The following is a 22,732-nucleotide window of genomic DNA, read 5'->3' on the forward strand; positions in this document are numbered from 1 at the left end:
GTAAGCCTATTTAGTTACTTCCTTCTGCATATGGAGGTTCTAATTAAGTTATGAACTCATAATTCCCTGGGATTTTGCCACAACATTCATCAATTCAGTTTTCTCAGTGACACATAAATGCCATTCAAAACATACTTCTAAGTAAAACTTCCTTGTCATTTTTGTTTTTCCATCTAAAAAGTATTCTCTACTATGGGGTGATGAAAATTCAAAGAATAAAAAATATATAATTGAGTTGTATTCCAGGTATAAAGAGCTGGAAAGATCCCCTGGAGAAGGAAATGGCAACCCATTTCAGTATTCTTACCTGGGAAATCCCATGGATAGAGGAACCTGACAAGCTACAGTCCATGGGGCCACAAGAGTCAGACATGTCTTAGCAAGTAAACCACTGTGTACCACCAGGTATAGAATCTCATTCCTCAAGTTGACATAACATTAGACAATCAATGTTTGAAACATTCAACATAGGTATTTCCTTATTTAAATCTTCAAGCTCTTCCTTAAGTATCAACATCTTTGGAAACACTGATCTATCTTCTAATCTATACTGGAATTTCTTTTGGATTTTTTGGGTCTATAAATACTTATTAATTTTTTAAAATGAAAATATCTAAAAAACCTATTAGAACTCCCCTCTCGGTCTCTCAATCTAGGGTCACTACTTTTGTCTTTAAAACTACTGTCCAAGTAGCAAATAACCAAGCAAATTAACTGGTATCTTTTAGTTTAACCTACAAATAATTCCGATTGAGTTCATGCATCTATGTACATTCAGACTCTTATATGGTTTTCCTATATAAACCAAGCACTTTTATAGACAATATAATTCTTCCTTATTTTAAGCAACAAATCCATTCAAAATTTGTTAGCCAGTTTTTGCCATAACAAACGATCCCAGTAACTCTGTGGGTTTTAACAACAAATGTGTATTGATTGCCTAAGTTCATGAGGGTGGAGGCTCTGCCGAGTTTGGTTGAGCTAAACCTTGGCTCCATAAAAAGTATCTTTTCAAAGGAGTAAACTAGTTAGTATCTTGGACATGCTATTCTTATTTTGGAGGGAAACATCAGAACTGGGTACCAAACCATGCACAAGGTATGGCACATTTGCAAGCACATTTAAAACTCCTACTGAGGCAATTTATTTGCCAAAGAAAAGTAATATCACACAGGTCAAAGTCAGTGGAAAGGAAAATAGACTGTCTCACAGAGAAGCATGGCAAGGGTATGGAGGGAATAAATATTTGTGAAATAATGTAACCTACCACAGCTTGCTCTCACAAACATTCACTTCCTTCCCATAAACAAAATGTAATCACCAGATCCTAAAGATACTCCAAGGTCTGATCTAAACCTCTAGCTTGAAATTCAGGATCTTGAGTTTATATCATGCCCAAATGTAGCTCTATTGAGCCAAGTCCTATGAAATAAAACACTTATTATTGGTACCTACTTGTGATAAAATGCATACCTTCACACCCATAATAAACTAGTGTAACCCGAACAACACTCTCATTTAGAAAGGGGAAAAAGGGGAGAACCCAGAAATCACTGGTTCACAGAAGTTCTGAAATCCCATGAAGGAAGTGTTACAAGGTCTACTAATCTCTGTGTAAGGAATTTTGCTTAATCAATCTTTGGTTTTGTTTCCTAGGAGTAGCTTCACAGTCTATTGTACTTCATGACTCTTGACTTCACCTTCTGAGGAGTCCTTCCTTTTCCAATATCCTCCAATATCCTCCTAAAGAAATGTCCATCTTTGGCTGCCAAACAGCTTCTTCATCCTGTCAAAAAAGTTGAGAGCTCAAGGGTAGTTTTATTGCTCAAACAATCACAAACTCTTTTAATTCAGGCTGGTGGTAGTAATTTTGGCACACTACAATTTTTAAAAAAACACTAGGTTTTTTTTTTTGATATCTTTGTTTCCTATTAATGCTTCCTGCCAACAGCCAAATTCATAATTAGAAGCCATTTTTTAAGGCTTAATTACAGACAATTTGTACTTTTTAGGCTTCCATTAAGCCAGTCTATGGTTTCTTTACCAGGAGCCATTCAGAGGTCTTAACAAATAATGTGGTGACAACAGTCTTGATTTGGTCTTTGCTCCCCAGTCTGAATCACCACAATCATCATATTATTATCATTAACTGGGCTTACTTTTACTTAATAGGATGAAAATATTAACTTTTCATGTTCATGCTCTTTATAAGCACTTTATTATATTGCTTTTTGAAGACTGTTCTTGTCTTCTGATCTTTATAATAGGCTTCTCCAAGATAATAGATAATGTAAGTTGCTCCTCCTATTTATCCACTTAAAAATTTCTTTGATGGTATACTGAAAATCACCTACTATCTTGAAAATACATGTTACTATATGAAAATATGGTAATTTCATATTCAGCATTTGCTCAACTTGCTAAATTGCTGATGTACTTTAATTCACCACAAATAATTAAAATTATTCCATGTAATAGAATGTACACAGAATTAAAAAATGACTATCCATGCCCTTGATTTGGTCTTTGCATTGATTCTTTGTCTTAATCTGCAAATGACTTATTGGCTGGAGATGAGAAATAGTAATATCTTTCAACTCTGCCTCTGGATTTCTGTATCTTTCTTTTCCCCTTCATTCTCATTTGAAAAAATTCCAATGATTTTCTGAGTTTGTTCTTCCTTACAAAGCCTAATAATCAATTCTGGCTACCAACATTCTGTCTTGAAAATTCGTTGAAATTTGGGAGAATGGCATTGAAACATGTATAATATCATGTAAGAATCGAAATGCCAGTCTATGTCTGATGCAGGATATGACATGCTTGGGGCTGATGCGCGGGGATGACCCAGAGAGATGTTGTGGGGAGGGGGGTGGGAGGGGGGTTCATGTTTGGGAACGCATGTACACCTGTGGTGGATTCATGTCAATCTATGCCAAAACCAATACAGAATTGTAAAGTAAAAATTAAAAATAAATAAATAAATAAATTAAAAAAAAAAAAAGAAAGTTTAAAGGTATATTTTCTGACTTTCAAGTTATCTCAGGTAGCAGTATTACCAAAATTTTCATCATTTCATAGAATAGGTCATTTTTCCAGCCTCCTTTAACATTAGGGGCGTCAATAACAGGCACAGTACAAATAACCTCATATTTGAGATTATTCAGTTCAGTTCAGTCACTCAGTTGTGTCCAAATCTTTGTGACCCCATGGACTGCAGCACGCCAGGCCTCGCTGTCCACCACCAACTCCCAGAGTCCACCCAAACCCATGTCCACTGAGTCAGTGATGCCATCCAACTATCTCATCCTCTGTCGTTCCCTTCTCTTCCTGCCCTCAATCTTCCCCAGCATCAGGGTCTTTTCTTTTTCTTTTTTCTTTTTATCAGGGTCTTTTCAAATGAGTCAGCTCTTTGCATCAGGTGGTCAAAGTATTGGAGTTTCAGCTTCAACATCAGTCCTACCAATGAACAACCAGGACTGATCTCCTTTAGGATGGACTGGTTGGATCTCCTTGCAACTCTCAAGAGTCTTCTCCAACACCACAGTTCAAAAGCATCAATTCTTCAGCGTTTAGCTTTCTTTATAGTCCAACTCTTGTACCAGAAAGTGAACATGTTTCTTCTGATGTTTAAAATATTATCATCCTGCTTTGGTTTATCTTACTTTTTGATGGTAATATTCTCATATGAGGGTAAGTCAGAAGGGTATACCTCAGATATCTAGAACTTGATCTACTATCTTCTTTGGTGTATAGCTAGGTTTTTACTGTGATAATGCTGTGTAACAAACAACCTCCCAAATCTCAGCTTCAGTCTTAGGAAGATTCTCCTCGGTTGTTCCAAAATTTTCTTCAGCATTTCTCAGGCTGTATGGTTCTTCATTAATGTGATGCATTTTTCATATTCCCTCAACCTTTGATTTAAAGTCTTAGGCTTCATTCTAGTTGCACTAAATTATTAATTAGATCATGTTACTACTCTCAACCCATTATGGACCCAGATAATGCTAATTAGTTTAGGCCTGAGCTGTTCATGGAGATACTCCTCTGAAGCACATGAGCTGCTTAGAGGTGATGGTGGTTATCTAAAATATAGTCAGGGTGCTAGAACCAAAATAAAGTGATAAAAATCTGCCACAATCACCAAATGTTCAAAACAGAATATCTGCCTAAATTTTAGATTTCTTATTTAAGTTCAAGTTTGTGGTTTAGTCTACTTTGATCTTAGAAAGAAGGATTAGGCAACAGCCATGATCTGAACTGTTAGCAGATACCACCTTAAAGACTAAACTGAGAAAATTCCCAGAATACAGAAGGAAAGATGAAGAAGAGATACTTTGTAAAAGGTGACAGTTTTCTTCCACTACCTGATCTGCTGACAAACATCAGCTACTTAAGTTTAAACTTTTTCCTCCCTTGTAAAGAATATGAGACATTTTGAATTGGAAATATCTGCTGGTACATCAGCCATTGTTCTAGTTCTAGAGGAGAAAAATAGTAAAATGTTAGTCATGATAGTGGAGGAAGAGCTACCCAGAAAATATTTTCTTGATTAAAAATATTGAAAAATATATGTAAGAACTGAAGAAGGACAAATATTAAATAATATATGAATTCTGAAAAAAATTCCTTACATCTGAAATTTCTGATGCATGATACATACTTTAGGATGATTAAGAAACAATTTTTGTAATGCTGAGGACAAGATTATTTCTGCTTTTGGGTCATACCTATAGACTGTCTTTGACTTAATGCTTATTCAAAGGACTGCTATGGTATATCAATGAAGTATTTCCCATATAGAATTCACTGTACTTATAAATGTCCTACCTTAACCTTGTGAAATAATTGTCTGTAAGATGGCTTTGAACTGCTCTGAAGATTTAGAGGGTTCTTCATAACTCCTCGTGAAGCCATTCCCCTGGGGATGACCCACAATTGTAGGCTTATTTATGTTCTCGAGATGAAGTGAAGTAATGTATGAGATGTGATTGAAATAGTCCTGGATACATGAAAAATGCTCAATAAACTGCACGACAAATTATCTTTCCTATTATTGCTGTTATTATTTGAATTATTATTGCTTATATTATTTGAATTATTTTTCTGTAAGAGCACATTCTGTGTGCAAGTTGCTGCTCTAAGGATTTGATGATAGGAAAGTCTACCCCAACTTGTGCTGATCTCAAAGGATGAATGAAGGCGGCAGCTGCTTTCTAACCTCTCTGCTTTGACAGCCCTCAGAGCCACCAGAGCCTCACGTGCAATTGGGCCTATTGGTAGCTGCTGGAGTAAAAGTGCGTGAACATCTTCAGAATGCCAATATTTTTTCAGGGAATAGTAACCATGTGTCTCAAAGTGAAAATTAAATCCAAACTTCCTTCATCATCAAACACTTGCTATCCCTCTTTGAAAACTTGGTGAATCTGGTGTTCATGAAAACATGGGTGAGTGAAGATCAGTGTGAAAGGCTAACTAACACGTCTTCTTCCTCGTCTTTGGCTCATCATTTTCATGGCCCTAATAATTTCTTAACAGAAGAAAAGCAAGCATGAAGCAAACAAGATCATAGAAATGATACTAAGTAATGAGTCATCCCATAGATAACAACTGAAAAAAAGCTAGTTTGATGCAATAAAGCTTGTACTGACAATTAAATCCTGGTCATTAAAAGGTAATTTAGAGGTTTGCAATTACTACATTTTTACACCTCAACTTATTTGAAGAAAAGTTTTATGATATGTTTTAACTGCATTATTTATAAAGAGCAAAGGCTGTGCCACAAAATAATTAATATTCTTGAATTCTTTGAGGTTTTTATTTTAAAATATGGGTAGATAATTTTTTGAAGATTATTTTCAAAATATAAAATGGAAAAAGAAACAAATATTTGAACATTTATGTATATTTAGTAGCAGCAGTGAAAATTGCTCAGTCATGTGTCACTCTGTGACCCCATGGACTGTAGCCCACCAGGCTTCTTGGTCCATGGGATTCTCTAGGCAAGAATACTGGAGTGGATAGCCATTGTCTTTTCCAGGGAATCTTCCAGACCTAGGGATCAGATCCGGGTCTCCTGCATTGCAGGCAGATTCTTTACCATCTGAGTCACCAGGGAAGCCCTTACGTATATTTACAGAAATACAAATCAAGATAGGATTTAATTTTTTTATACTTCAGATTAAATCAGGGTTGAATAGCAGAATATGTGGAGATAAGTAGTCAAGTATTTTGAAGGGAAAACCACCAGGATTTGTAGATGGACTGGATGTGGCAAGAAAAGGAAGAAGAGAAGTCAAGGATAACTCTTGATGTTTTTAGTTTAAGTATCTAGAAGGATGAATTTACCATGGATTCAAATGCGAAAAACCATGGAACCGGTATGATGTAGAAGAAGAGGTGTTTGCTCGGGTATATGAGCTGTTTAAAGTTTGATTCTACTATCTTAAGCAGTTTGATTATTTTCTCACAAACTTATTTTGATTGTCTTTCAGTCTCCAAGGTATAATATTCCTCAACTCAAACACAAGGAAGAGATTTTGCTTTTAATTAATAATTTGGCTTTTACAAGTTCCAACTGGCTTCCCAGGCGGCTCAGTGGTAAAGAATCCTGCCAATGCAGGAGATCTGAGTTCGATTCCTGGGTCAGGAAGATCCACTGGAGAAGGAAATGGGAATCCACTCCAGAATTCTTGCCTTGGAAATCCCATGGACAGAGGAGCCGGGTGGAATGGTCCATGGGGGTCACAAAAGAATCAGACACAACTTAGCGATTAAACAATAACTTCCAATAGTACACGAAATACTTTGAGATTATCTACTATTTTGAAAAATAAAAATGTAAGTATCAACATACTGTTTAGTAGTTACTTATTGTTGTTATCGTTATATGTTGAACACTGTGCTAACTGCTTTACAAATGTTATCCAGTCCCCACAAACACTATTATTTCCTCCTATTTTCCAGATAAGAACAATTGAGAATTTAAAAGGCCCTGGGGACACAGTCTGTACTCATACAGTTAGTGGGTTTGTGTGTGTGTGCTCAGTTACTTCAATCATCTCCAAATCTTTGTAACCCAATGGTGTCCATGGGATTCTCCAGGGAAGAATTCTGGAGTGGTTTGCCTACCCTTCTTCAGGGGATCTTCCTGACTCTGGGATAGAACCTGTGTCTCTTATGTCTCCTGCATTGGTAGGCAGGTTCTTTACCACTAGTGCCACCTGGGAAGCCCAGCTAGTGAGACTGGTTTGAAGTTATGCTAAAGACATTATATTTTATGTATTTGTTTCTTTTGGAAAAATGGTAATGTTGATTTTTATGCATATATTCATAAAAAATTCTGGTTTTTATCTTTTACCTTTTATTAGCATATTTTAATTCAGGTTCATACTAAATAGAAGTAAATATTTAATTAAGCATACCATGAGAGTTGGACTGTGAAGAAAGCTGAGCACCGAAGAATTGATGCTTTTGAACTGTGGTGTTGGAGAAGACACTTGAGAATCCCTTGGACTGCAAGGAGATCCAACCAGTCCATTATAAAGGAGATCAGTCCTGGGTGTTTTTTGGAAGGACTGATGTTGAAGCTGAAACTCCAGTACTTTGGCCACCTCATGCGAAGAGTTGACTCATTGGAAAAGACTCTGATGCTGGGAGGGATTGGGGGCAGGAGGAGAAGGGGACAACAGAGGATGAGATAGCTGGATGGCATCACCAATTCAATGGACGTGAGTTTGAGTGAACTCCGGGAGTTGATGATGGATAGGGAGGACTGGTGTGCTGCAATTCATGGGGTCGCAAAGAGTCAGACATGACTGAGCGATTGAACTGAACTGACTGAACTGAATATTTAATATGATTTATTATGACTGGTTCCAATTTAGGAATTCATGTAGTATCAGGGCAACCATTTTGAGTCATTATCAGATGAACAGTCATAAAAATAATTGCTTAAAATATTAAGGAAGCTGGACTACCTTGGTGGTCCAGTGATTAAGAATCTGCCTGCCAGTACAGGGGGCGTGGGTTCAATCCTTGGTCCAAGAAGATTCCAAATGTGGTGGGGCAACTAAGTGCACTGAAATTACTGAAGCCCATGAACCCTAGGGCAAGCCTGTGCTCTATGACAAGAGAAGCTACCACAACTAGAGAAAGCCCCCATGCAGAAGCAAAGACCCAGTGCAGCCAAAAATAAATAAAATGGTCTCTCCCTATCATGCCCCAACTTAAAAAAAAAAATTAAGTTGAAAAAAATGTCAATCATATTATCCTAGTTAACTCCATTTTTGAAAATCAGATATTAGATCAATAACATCTTTTTAAAAGTTGAAAGTGTGGGTCACTCTGTCACTCCATAAGATGGGTTTAATCAAATCACAGACTTGTCAGTTTTGTTCAGGATTCATAAATGATAATTCACTGTGTTAAGATTATAAAATATAATTTTCAAAATGGTAAACCTAGTGAACAGGTACTGATTCTAAATACTAAAAGTAGGCACATCAATTCAGCAGGAAACTTCTTAGTGACGAAGAACAAATGCCTGAATGAAGGAAAGGAAATTAATCAATTACCAATTAGTCTTGAGGAAAATGTGATCACTAGATTTTCCACAGAAAATATCAGGCTTCTCTGGGTTGTGCTACATACAAAACAAGACCAGAGACGAATCTTGTGGTTCCAAGAGCAAATCTGGATTAATCATTAGTGGCTAGTCCCTTGACAAGTGTGGCTTCCTGCCTGGGACGTCGTACCCCTGTGTTGAGTTTTGACTACTGCCAGTAGGGCAGAGACCATCATCGCCACATCCTCAGGTCTTATGGAAGATCCCATGATGCCCCACTTTCTTCTTAATTTTTTTGGCCATGCCACACAGCTTGTGGGATCTTAGTTCCGCAACCAGGGACTGAATCTGAGCCCTGGAATTGAAAGTGCAGAGTCCTAACCACTGTACCTCCAGGGAATTCCTGACTATTTCCTTAATGATGAATTTAGTTCAGAAACTTAGAATATATTGAGATTCTGGCAATAGGAGACTTTTAAAAAATGATAGGTCTTATTTAAAACCAGGCTTAAGGTGAAACAGTGAGAAAACTGAAGATCAGATCATCTCCCTTTGAAAAAAATGCTTTAGAAGTTCTTGATAACCTTAGTAAGTTAATAAGGTCCCTTTTGTAAATTAACATTCTTTACTTTTGGTGTCTCATTGAATGATAATGTGATATATCTTCATTTTATTCATAAAAAAACCCTGCTAATTTAATGCACAAAATGATGATTTCTCTTTGGATGTCTTAGACTCTGGTTTTATTTCCTTGTTTCCAGTCTTTATAATTTTCTATATAGATGAATGACTATATTTTTCTATTCTCCATTTAAAAATAGGTCATGAGAAAAAAGCTATGCCAATGCAACTAATCTTCAGCTAGCTAGTGCCAGGAAAGCAACATTCATAATATTGTCCTCATTGCCTTTCCTTTTGGAATTGTGGTGCCAGGTGAAATGATTTACTGCCAGCCTGGACTGAGACTTGAGCTTTGTAGAAAAGATTTATTGGCATCAACTTTGCATAAACCATAATCATCCCTGAAAAGACATTTGTCACTATAAACCCTTATTTTCAGGTGCCTGACACTTTCCATAGAAAGCTTTTCAAGTGGAAAAGTTTTTTGCTCATTTGAGTTTTCATGTCCTTTATTCCAGTATTTCTTAATCATTTAAAAGTCTCTTGTTCCTTGAGTTTTCTGGACACATTAGGAACAGTGTTTCTGGGATTTATCCCTAGGATTCCACGAGGCAGGGTGGAGTGGGAACCATAAATGTGCATTTAAACAAGTGCCTGAGTAGATTCTGCTGCAAATAAACTTTGAGAAACACTCTTCAGAAAAGGGTATAGAGCCCTAAGTATAAATTCTGACTCCACAATTTTTATTTGTATAACTTTAACATATGTGGCCTCTGTCTCATTTGTTTCCTTATGAATATTTCTTAAGTATACTTCAACTGGATGAGTATACTTTCTGTTCATAAATCGTGAAGTTTAAAGAAAATAAAGTAAGGAAGCACCTTATAGGAAGTATGTATAGGAAGCAGACAATGCATTTTATTCTTTTCTCTACTATTTGTGACAACAAGCACACAAAATTATATATGTATATACACACATTTTACAGTAAGTCTCAAGTGGAACAGCTCTAGGGTAAGCAAATTGATCTCTTGATCAGAATGGGAAACAACATTCACTTACAGGTAGCAGCAATTAAGACAAGGCCACAGCCTTGCAAACAGTCAAGGTTAGGGGACATAAACAAGAGGCAAAGTTTTTATCAAGACTGACAACCAAAAAGGCCCTGACTAGGGATGCCAGTTCAAGGAAGATGAGGAAGCTGAAAACACTCCTCAAGTACCAGTGACAGGCCTTCATATCGATTTACGGTTGCCTGAAATTGTCAGCTACTTACTTTACTGTATCCATTAACTTGCCAAGAAGCTGCACAAATTAATCAGTCCATCATTTACTCTTATCTGTGTCACAAATCAGAGGAGTTCAAAAGTCAGCCTAAAGCCACTTGTGCATTTCAATTGATTCCAAATGTAGGGTCATTATAGTATTTGCTTCCTTATAAAATAATTTATAGTGTGCATCTTTTATAAGTGGGTCTGTGAACTCTGAGGTCAATTATTCAAAATGTTTAAGTTCTGAATTTTCTGATCATCGCATTATGCTTTCTTATTAATTATGTGTTGATACACCTAGATCATTTGTGTTCTTTTAAATATATATATATATATTATTTATTTAATTTTATTTGGTTATTGTTTTGGTCACACCTCATACCATGCTGGATCTTTGTTTCCTGACCAGGAATTGAACCTGTGCCCCCTGCAGTGGAAAGGAAGAGTCTTAACCACTGGACCACCAGGGAAGTCACTCTGTTTCCTCTTTAAAACTCAGAGAAAATTCTCCATTTGTTCAGTTTTGGAGAAAATATAGTAAATCATAAAATTAATCAGAAAAGAGAAACCACCAAGCAGTAGTACATTTTATCCTGCTGTGGCTATGTCCAGAATTATCCACTTTGGTGTTGGTCCAAAATATACTTGTTAAATTGTTTTTAAATGAGATATATATTGAGAGAAGGGTTTTGTCTTCATTATTGTTTTATAAATACCCAAAGAATATTTTATGAGGTATTACAAGTAAAAATAAAAATCTGGTAATTTTGTGCTCTTAATATCCAAATCTTAATCTAATGGATTTATTACTGAGACAGACACAAATACACTTATTAATTAAAAATAGAAATTTTACAATGACATAAATATCTAATTCCTTACAAAGAGATTTGTTTAAATGTTTTAGTACTGGGCTAACATTTATTCTGGTTGTTTAAAATGGATCATAGATTATTAGAAAGCTATTTAAAATACTGGAGATGAAAAGCTCATTGAAAATTTAAAACGCTTACTGATTATAGAAATGTAAAACGTGAGCTTGTAACTTTAAACAATCAATAATCATTTTTATTTTTAATCTATATTTATTGATCGACTACCTTGGAAACACTGGGAAAATATAAAAGAACTCTTGCATGGAGTTTCAGGGCTGCCACATTGCTCAATTCCAGGGGGATGTTGAGATCTGCTTTGTGAGGATGGGACCCTGGAATTAAGAGGGTACATTCAGCCTTCAGGGTTGGGTGTAGCAGCAGTTCATGGATCCTGTCCTCAACTAGTTCACAATCTATCTGAGTAAGGGTAACAATACGATGTGAAAGAAGGGAGACAAAAATTAAGATGGCATATGCGAAAGACATGGGATGCGGTTTGTTTCTTTTCCCCTCATAAGGTAATAATCAACAGATTCCAAAACAACTTGGGTAATTCAGCAAACAGTCAAAAGAAACGCTCTGTATAACAGAGTGGGCTTATGGGAATAGAGAAGCCTGGAGATTAGTGACTCTACTAATTAAGGCCCTGGTGAAAATTAAAAAATGAGCCAAGAAAAAAATATGATCTTCAGTCATTTGATGAGATTGGGTTTCAGCCATCAGGAAAATTTCAGTTTCAATGTGAACTTACTAACTTGAAATTACACTTGATTCCTGTTTTAAAAACCAAATAGCTAATTCATAATTCCATGGTGAAAGCATCTATCTTATGTTTAAATTTCCCCAAGAATGCCGGGTGTGGATGGGAGGTGTGGGCTCTGTTTTGCAGAAAGAACTGTGTGTGTAACATTATGAATAAAGAATGGGTTCACTAGGACCAATTCCATGAGAAACATTCCTTGGAAACTTATGAAGGAAGGCTGTTACATATAAAGTTGAGCATGCAGTTGATGAGTGGTACAGACAATTGAGTGCTGTAGGTGTTTTTACTGATGCTTCAGATCTCAGTTTAGGAATCAATTCCTCCAGAATACTTGCTGATCTCTAAGATTAGGCTACATACCCCTTCTGTGGTTTCAGAAAACCTTGTGATCAACTCTATTAGTGCATTCATTACTCTCAATTGCAATTGCTTATTTACTATTATTCTATCTCTGGTAAAAAAAAAAAACAAAAAACAAGCATCATTAAACATTTTGCTGAATCATAAGAATTCAAATCCAGACAGACCACTACAAAAGCAGGCAGTGTCTTTTATACCTGATGCTGGCACAATGTTGGGCACTTAGCGTCCAAACAGTCATTGAAAAAATAACTCAATGATGTCAGAGAACAGGGAAACAGATGAAAACTAGAGCAATAGCTGAAAACTTGCTAGGGGGACGATGAGAATTAAGCTGGGCTTTGAAGAGTGACAAGATTTGGGTAAGTTTATAGGAAAGCAAAAAGCATTAGGCCTGGAGGACTTGAACCAAGCCACAAGAATGGGTATGTGGTGTGTTTTAGGTACAGTGAGGAAACTATCTTAATTATAAAGGAAGAAGCAAATTAGTGGACATGGAGATAGGGTATGCAGTTTGAAGTCAAATATAGGCCTATATTTGTCTTAAATAATATAGACTTTTTTTTTTTTTAGTTTCTCAATAAAAACTTTATTTTTTTTTCAATTTCAATCTTTTCTGAATGATTTATTTTGGATTTTAAGCCATGCTGCTATTTATAGACTTAATATAGACTTATAGAATGCCTCAGAATCCACGCAAATAATTGGGTAGAGAGCAGAAAGCCACTGAAAGATGTGTGTATGAGAGTGACATAATAAGAGCAGTTTTAAAATGAAAGCATTATGCAAAAAAAAAATGCAACCATATAGGTACTTTATAAAGAATGCCTATTTTACTAACAAGGTAATTTTTAGGAAGGTAGCCTTCGTTTTTTTATTTTTACTCAGTCAACCAGTGTCTATTGAGTACCTCTTCTTGTTATTTATACAATGTAAAAGATGAGATAATCTGCAATGATGATTTAATGTAATTTTTTTAGATGCATTAAAATTCAACTTTGAAGTTTTGTTTCTTTTTTTCAAAATGCTAGACTTTCATCTCACATAACAATAACATATCTTAATGCTTTCAACTGGCTCTCAGTTCAGTTCAGTTCAGTCGCTCTCAGTTCAGTTCAGTTCAGTCGCTCAGTCGTGTCCGACTCTTTGCGACCCCATGAATCGCAGCACGCCAGACCTCCCTGTCCATCACCAACTCCTGGAGTTCACTCAGACTCACGTCCATCGAGTCAGTGATGCCATCCAGCCATCTCATCCTCTGTCGTCCCCTTCTCCTCCTGCCCCCAATCCCTCCCAGCAGCAGAATCTTTTCCAATGAGTCAACTCTTAGCATGAGGTGGCCAAACTGGCTCTAATATGTCCTTTATTAACCACCTGCTGCTGCTGCGTCACTTCTGTCGTGTCCGACTCTGTGCGACCCCATAGATGGCAGCCCACCAGGCTCCACCATCCCTGGGATTCTCCAGGCAAGAACACTGGAGTGGGTTATTAACCAGCTAGCTAGCATTAAAAATAATGACCATATTTAAGATGATTAGGTCAGTCTAAAAATTAGTTGTTTAGCTTATCAATTTCTTGATAAACTGTAGCTTTTTCTTGTTATTGCTAATGAACTTTAGGATTCTGCCTGTAACTCTCTCTTTCTTATTTGATGTATGTCTTTATAACTTAGAAAAGGCAAAATTGTCAGATTTATAGACGATACAAAGCTGAAAAGAAAACAATCTATCTGATGTCATACTCAGGAAAGTTTGGGGCAAGTGTCATATCTAACAAGATGTAACCAATGGGGATGAATTATCTTTCTAGGGCCTAAGAAAATAACCACACCAGCAGAAGACTAAGATGATTTTAGCAGCAATATCTGGGTTAAAAATCTCCAGATGTCCACCCTAGCAGGTTTACAGTTCGTGGCGACTAAATTGAAACTTATGTCTAACTTGTTTTCCTCTATTTCTTTGCATTGATCGCTGAGGAAGGCTTTCTTATCTCCTTGATATTCTTTGGAACTCTGCATTCATATGGGTATATCTTTCCTTTTCTCCTTTGCTTTTTGCCTCTCTTCTTTTCACTTATAATGTCTTCTCAGACAGCTATTTTGCTTTTTTGGATTCTTTTTCTTGGGGATGGTCTTGATTTCTGTCTCCTGTACAATGTCACAAACCTCCATCCATAGTTCATCAGGTACTCTGTCTATTAGATCTAGTCCCTTAAATCTATTTCTCACTGCAAAGATGGGCTCAATAAAGGACAGAAATAGTAGGGATCTAACAGAAGCAGAAGATATTAAGAGGAGGTGGCAAGAATACACAGAAGAACTGTACAAAAAATATCTTCATGAACCAGATAATCACGTTGGTGTGATCACTCACCTATAGCCAGACATCCTGGAATGCAAAATCAAGCGGGCCTTAGGAAGCATCACTATGAACAAAGCTAGTGGAGGTGATGGAATTCGAGTTGAGCTATTTCAAATCCTGAAAGATGATGCTGTGAAAGTGCTGCACTCAATGTCAGCAAATTTGGAAAACTCAGCAGTGACCACAGGATTGGAAAAGGTCAGTTTTCACTCTAATCCCAAAGAAAGGAAATGTCAAAGAATGTTGAAACTACCGCACAATTGCACTCATCTCACATGCTAGTAAAGTAATGCTCAAAATTCTCCAAGCCAGGCTTCAACAATATGTGAACTGTGAACTTCCTGATGTTTAAGCTGGTTTTAGAAAAGGCAGAGAAACCAGAGATCAAATTGCCAACATCCGCTGGATCATTGAAAAAGTGAGAGAGTTCCAGAGAAACATCTATTTCTGCTTTACTGACTATGCCAAAGCCTTTGACTGTGTGGATCACAATACACTGTGGAAAATTCTGAAAGAGATGGGAATACCAGACCACCTGACCTGCCTCTTGAGAAACCTGTATGCAGGTCAGGAAGCAACAGTTAGAAGTGAACATGGAACAACAGACTGGTTCCAAATAGGAAAACGAGTACGTGAAGGCTGTATATTGTCACCCTGCTTATTTAACTTATATGCAGAGTACATCATGAGAAATGCAGGCTGGAAGAAGCACAAGCTGGAATCAAGATTGCTGGGAGAAATATCAATAACCTCAGATATGCAGATGACACCACCCTTATGGCAGAAAATGATGAAGAACTAAAGAGCCTCTTGATGAAAGTGAAAGAGGAGAGTGAAAAAGTTGTCTTAAAGCTCAATATTCAGAAAACTAAGATCATGGTATCCGGTGCCATCACTTCACGGCAAATAGATGGGGAAACTGGAAACAGTGGCTGACTTTATTTTGGGGGGCTCCAAATTCACTGCAGATGGTGATTGCAGCCATGAAATTAAAAGACACTTACTCCTTGGAAGGAAAGTTATGACCAACCTAGATAGCATATTAAAAAAGAGACATTACTTTGTCAACAAAGATCCATCTAGTCAAGTCTATGGTTTTTCCAGTAGTCATGTATGGATGTGAGAGTTGGACTATAAAGAAACCTGAGCACCAAAGAATTGATGCTTTTGAACTGTGGTTTTGGAGAAAACTCTTGAGAGTCCCTTGGACTGCAAGGAGATCCAACCAGTCCATTCTAAAGGAGATCAGTCCTGGGTGTTCTCTGGAAGGACTGATGTTGAAGCTGAAACTCCAATACTTTGCCCACCTGATGTGAAGAGCTGACAGAGAGCAAAAGAGACACAGATGTATAGAATAGTCTTTTGGACTCTGTGGGAGAGGGAGAGGGTGGGATGATTTGGGAGAATGGCATTGAAACATGTATAATATCATATAAGAAATGAATTGCCAGTCTAGGTTCGATGCAGGATACAGGATGTTTGGGGCTGGTGCACTGGGATGACCCAGAGAGATGGTATGGGGAGGGAAGTGGGAGGGGGTTTCAGGATTGGGAACACGTATACACCCGTGGCAGATTCATGTTGATGTATGGCAAAACCAATACAGTATTGTAAAGTAAAATAAAGTAAAATTTAAAAAAAAAGAAAGAAAAAAATAATAAAAATAAAAAATAAAAATAAAAAACAAAACAATAAACAAAACAAAAAATATGAAAAGACCCTGATGCTGGGCAAGATTGAGGGCAAGAGGAGAAGGGGACGACAGAGGATGAGATGGTTGGATGGCATCACCGACTCAATGGACATGAGTTTGGGTAAATTCCAGGAGTTGGTGATGGACAGGGAGGCCTGGTGTGCTGCAGTTCATGGGGTTGCAGAGAGTCAGACACGACTGGGTGACTGAACTGAACTAAACTGAATGTCTAACTTGTGCTGCCCTGCAAGGATACAATGACATTCTACAACGATAATGTAGATAATGGGTTTTAAGGAAACACATACATCATATACTTTTTAAAAAATCTACTGCTCCCTCAACTTGGAAAGCACTATTAGTTAGAAACAAAAGAGCCCAATTGATTTCTCAGCTTTTCAAAATATCGAATCCATCAGTTAAAAAAAAATTGTATATTTACTTATTTATCTATTTATTTATTTTTTTGGCTGCACTGGGTCTTCATTTCTTTGTGAGGGCTTTCTCTAGTGGCAGTGAGTGAGGGCTACTCTTTATTGTTATGAGCAGGCCATCTTGTGCAGAGATTGCCTTGGCTTCTCTTATTGCGAAGTACAGGCTCTAGGCGTGTGGGCTTCATTAACTGTAGCACTTGAGCTCAGTAGTTGCAGTGTACAGGCTCTAGTGTGACAGGCTTCTGTGATTATAGCACACAGGCTCAGGAGTTGTGGCTTGGGGGCCCTAGAGTAAGCAAGCTTCAGTAGTTGTGGCCCCCTGGTTCTAAAGCACATGCTCAATAGTTGCAGCACACAAGCTTAGTTGCTCTGTAGCATGTGGAATCTTCCCAGACCAGGGATTGAACCCAAGCGCCCTGCACTGACAGGCAAATTCCTATTCACTGCACCACCAGGGAAGTCCTCAAATCCATCACTTTTACTTTTCAAAGACACTTCCCTGGTGGTGCAGTGGATAGGAATTTGCCTGTCAGTGCAGGGCGCTTGGGTTCAATCCCTGGTCTGGGAAGATTCCACATGCTACAGAGCAACTAAGCTTGTGTGCTGCAACTATTGAGCATGTGCTTTAGAACCAGGGGGCCACAACTACTGAAGCTTGCTTATTCTAGGGGCCCCAAGCCACAACTCCTGAGCCTGTGTGCAGGGCCATGTACTACTAGATACCTTTGGCAAATGGGTCTATGAACTCTGATAGAGCAGCCCTATACACAAAGTGTTCTATCAAGGCATGACTTCACCAGAATCTAAGTCTTATTTCCAAAAATATTCAATCAGTTAGCAAAGTGAAATAATTTGTTTTCAATCCACATTGCCTGTTTACTTTCTGGAGGCTTTTAAATTGTTAGCCCCAATTTCCTTCTTAGTTGTTATATGATTGCTAGGCCCAATTTTAGTTCTAATTCCCCAAAAGAGTCCTGAAAAGATGCTGTTAATTGTTTCAAATTCAAATTACCTCAAAAACTCAAGTGTGCAAACCTTCTAATATAAAACAAGACCATACGCATAAATATGCACATTCACTCATGCAGGTATAGAGATTTTTTTGTGTGTTTATCTGGATCTCTAGACATTAATTTAAAACTCACCTACACAAATGCTTCCAGTTCAACAAAACAATGTATCAAGAAACAAATTCTCCGGTGGTTCAGTGGCTAAGATTCCACCCTCCCAGTGTAGGGGTCCTGGGTTCCATCATTAGTGGAACTAGATCCCTAAGAGTTTGTGTGCTACAAGAACAAAGACTGAAGATCCCACATGATACAACTAAGACCTGGCACAGCTCAATAAATAAATAAACATTTTAAAAGGAAAAAAAAACATCTAAAAAATAAACCGACTAAATTTAAACATCATTTCATTCTTTAATTCACCTGTCCATCCATCCAAGAAAAGTTTACTTGAGTCCAAACTGCAGCCATGAAATTAGAAGATGTTTGCTTCTTGGAAGGAAAGCTATGACAAACCTGACTGACTGACTGACTGAAGTAGCTCAGTCGTGTCCGACTCTTTGCGACCCCATAACAGGCTCCTCTGTCCATGGGATTCTCCAGGCAATAGTACTGGAGTGGATTGCCATTTCCTTCTCCAGGGGATCTTCCCAACCCAGGGCTCGAACCCAGGTCTCCCACATTGTAGACAGATGCTTTACCGTCTGAGCCACCAGGGAAGTCCACATGACAAACCTAGACATCATATTAAAGCAAAGACATCACTTTGCCGACAAAGGTCTATATAGTAAAAAGCTATGGGCTTGTCAGTAGTTATGTACAGATGTGAAACCTGGACCTTAAAGAAGACTGAGTGCCAAAAAATTGATGCTTTCTAATTGTGGTGCAGGAGAAGACTCTTGAGACTCCCTTGGACAGCAAGGAATTGACTAACCAGTCAATCCTAAAGGAGATCAACCCTAAATACTCATTGGAAGGACTGATGCTGAAGCTGAAGCTCCAATACTTTGACCATCTTATTTGAAGAACTGACTAGAAAAGACCCTGATGCTGGGGAAGATTGAAGGCAGGAAGAGAAGGGGACGACAGAGGATGAGATGGTTGGATGGCATCATCGACTCAATAGACATGAGTTTGAGCAAACTCCAGGAGATAGTGAAGAACAGGGAAACCTGGCATGCTGCAGTCCATGGGGTCACAAAGAGTTGGACATGACTAAGCAACTCAACAACGACAATGGAATAGTTTAGAACCCCAAACTGTAGAGTCAGACTCCCTTAGTATGAGTCCTGGGTATTTCAGTTAACAGGTTATGGGACCTTGAAAGTGAAAGTGAAGTCGCTCAGTCGTGTCCGACTCTTTGCGACCCCATGGACTGTAACTTATCAGGCTCCTCTGTCCATGGGATTTTCCAGGCAATAGCACTGGAGCGGATTGCCATTTCCTTCTCCAGCAGATCTTCCCGACCCAGGGATCGAACCCAGGTCTCCCGCATTGTAGACAGACGCTTTACCATCTGAGCCACCAGGGAAGTCCATGGGACTTGAGCGTGTCATAATTTCCTCATTGCTAAGTGGAGGATAGTAATAGTACTTGCCTTCCAGGATTGTTGTAAAGATTGCATTAATTAATGCCTATAAAATGCCGAGAGCAGCACCCGACACAAGTAAATACTTTCTTAGTGTTTTTGTTATCATGGTCTCTATGCTTGATCAATTTAAGTCTTCTTCTAAGGACAGACATTACTTTTTTTTTTAAACAAATATATTCATCTTAAAGTTCTCCTAAAGTGAGTTTCAGTTCTAAAATGACAGAGAATACACCTGACTGTAGTCCTTGTTCCTAAGAAGAACCTTGGTGAGATAGGAGGTGAATATGATTAAAATATCGACTTAGAGAATCCTTTCCAGACAAATCACCTTCTGCAGCTTAGTGGTATGACACAGATAAAATTTATGTCAGAGGCTGAGCTAACACATTTGTGGAGAGCCTCTAAGGCAATTTGGTAATGTGAGAGGGAGGAAGGAAGGGGCAAGAGGAGCTCAAGAAGTCATTGTCCTTTAGTCACTAAGTCTTGTCCAGCTCTTTTATGACCCCATGGACTGTAACCTGCCAGGTTCTCTGTATAATATAAATAAGCTACAGGTATATATTGGACAGCACAAAGGATATAGCCAATATTTTATAACTTTAAATGGAATACAATCTATACAATTTTTGACTTATGTTGTATACCTGAAACTAATATAATTTTGCAAATCAATTATAACTCAATAAAAAAATTAAATAAGGGAATCAAATTGGTTTTAAGAGAATAAGGTAGTGGTACAAATAAGATGGAGCAACAACTGAGGTTAGCACTCAGAATGCATTTTAGAAGCAGTGCACATTTCCTGTAGGGGAGATGCATTAAAAAAAAATTACTACTTTGGCTTTTCTTTTAAACATCAGGTACACAGACTTAGGTCACTGAGTCATACATACATCTAGTGGACCTAACAGCACATATTGATAACCATGTGTGAAGGCAATGTTCTTATAGGTTATGGCATTTGTTAGAGTAGTACAGATAATTTGGGAACAAAAAATTTCTTCTGTCACTTGAACTTCCCTAGCTTTATTGGACCTCCAAATAGAATATCATTTAGGGGTGTTTAAAAAGAAAAAAAGCTTGCCTAATGCCTGAAGTATCCTATTAGCACAATTAAACAAAAACAAAATAAGAACTCTACAACTGAGAGAAGTAGGTCAGAGAGGGAAAGACAAGAATCATGTGATATCTCTTATACATGCAATCTAAAAAAAAATGGTAGAAATGCATATATTTACAAAAACAGAAAAAGAGACACAGATATAGAAAACAAACTTAAGGTTACCAAGGTTAGCACTCTGGATGCATTTTAGAAGTTGTGCACATTTCTGCAGAAGAAACGCATCTTTTAAACATTAACTTTGCTTTCTCTTTTAGATATCAGGTATGCAGAATTGGATCACTGAGCATGAAAGATCCACTTTTTGAGTATTTGGTTATTTATGCAGTTATATTTAATTATAGAAGGAGAAGACATGAGCCCACACTCACAAGCACTTGACAAAAACAAGGCATACAAGTCTGGATGGGACGGGAGTTTGGAGAGGAATGGATACCTGCATATGTATGGATGAGTCCCTTTGCTGTCACCTGAAACTATCACAACACTGTTAATTAGATATATTCCAATATAATATTAAAAGTTAAAAAAATAAAAAATAGAGAAAACAATGCATATGTTTGACTCTAAGTGTCCTAATAGCCAAGGAAAAGAAAGGAACAAAATCAGTAACATGATTTGCAATATTTATAAAATAATGATAAAAGCACTATCCCTCAGTCTAGGACTAAGAAGAATTTTCTCCTAGTAGTCTCATAATGGGAGGATCATGAAATGTGAAAACAACAACAAAAAAACCCTATTCAACGATATCCCTAATAGCAAATTTCATACTTTTATCCACTTTGGCTGCGTTTGTTGCATTGAATGGGGTTAGATTATGTTAGCCTATGCCTAAATATAAACTACATGAAATACAGACATTATTCATATTATGAACTGATAACTTTCAAATTTTTTGAGTGAAAGATAATATGTAAGTTTCAGTGGAATTTAAGTCAGGCCCCAAATTGTCCCAGTTAATAACAACAACAACAAAACAAATGATTACCCATATATCCCAACAAAGCCAACAAGTTTAGAAAAAAGACTGTAATTTGGATGACTTTGCTTATATTCTTCTTGGTTTAGCACTAAAATGCTGCCACTTCATATACTGAACTGATTTTAGAGTACCTATTATGAGCTAGGTACTATTCTAAGTGTTGAGGATATAGTAATGAGCAAAACAGACATAATTTCTTGCCTTGATGGTGTGAGTGAGGGAGAAATCAGTTGTAGGTGAATTTAGAGAGGCAATTTGGGTACAGATAGTGTACAGCCTTGTAGGAGGCATGAGGAACCTTGACCTTGAGCAAGACATGTACCTATTGGAAAGTTTCGAGTAGAGTGACATGATCTTGTTTAAAAAGAAGCAATTTGGGACAAGGACAGAAACTAGGAGATCAGTTTAGTGAAATATTCAAACACATATTAAAAATCAGAAAGAATAATTTCAAGTCTGTTTCTCCCAGATCACTATTCCATCCTTTACCCTCTCTACTAAAACGTCTATCACCTTTCCCACTTCTACACTCTCAGCTGATGCTTATTTCCTATTTCACTGAGAACCATCAATTCTATGCACTCTCACTTCTATCCCTCAGTCCACATCCATGCCCATTTATTCTGTCTTCCCTTTGGCCACAACTGATGAAATAACTATCTATACTCTTTTTACTTGTCCACTAGTTCTATCTCCTTCCACCTACTCAAGGACATTGCTCCAGAATATCTCTTCTCGCTATTTCATCATCATTTTTTACTTCTTTTGGGGATCATTCCCACAAGCACATAAATATGATAACTATCTTCCCAATATTAAAAAGCCCCTCTTTTGGCCCCAATCCATCTTTCAGGTAAATCCCTATTTCCCTAATCCTCTTTATAGCAAAAATAATACAAAGAATAATTAATTATTCTCCTTTGTCCTCTCATAACATATTCTAGTTGAGCTTTCAACCACACCACTCCACTGAAACTTCTGTTGAGAAGTCAGCGATGACTTTCACGTTGCTAAATTCATGACTAGATCTCAGTTCTCAACCTACTTGATCTATCCACAACAGGGGACACATTTTACTAGATTTCT

This window comes from Oryx dammah, unplaced genomic scaffold (assembly GCF_014754425.2).
Source record: "Oryx dammah isolate SB20612 unplaced genomic scaffold, SCBI_Odam_1.1 HiC_scaffold_11163, whole genome shotgun sequence".
NCBI lineage: Eukaryota > Metazoa > Chordata > Mammalia > Artiodactyla > Bovidae > Oryx > Oryx dammah.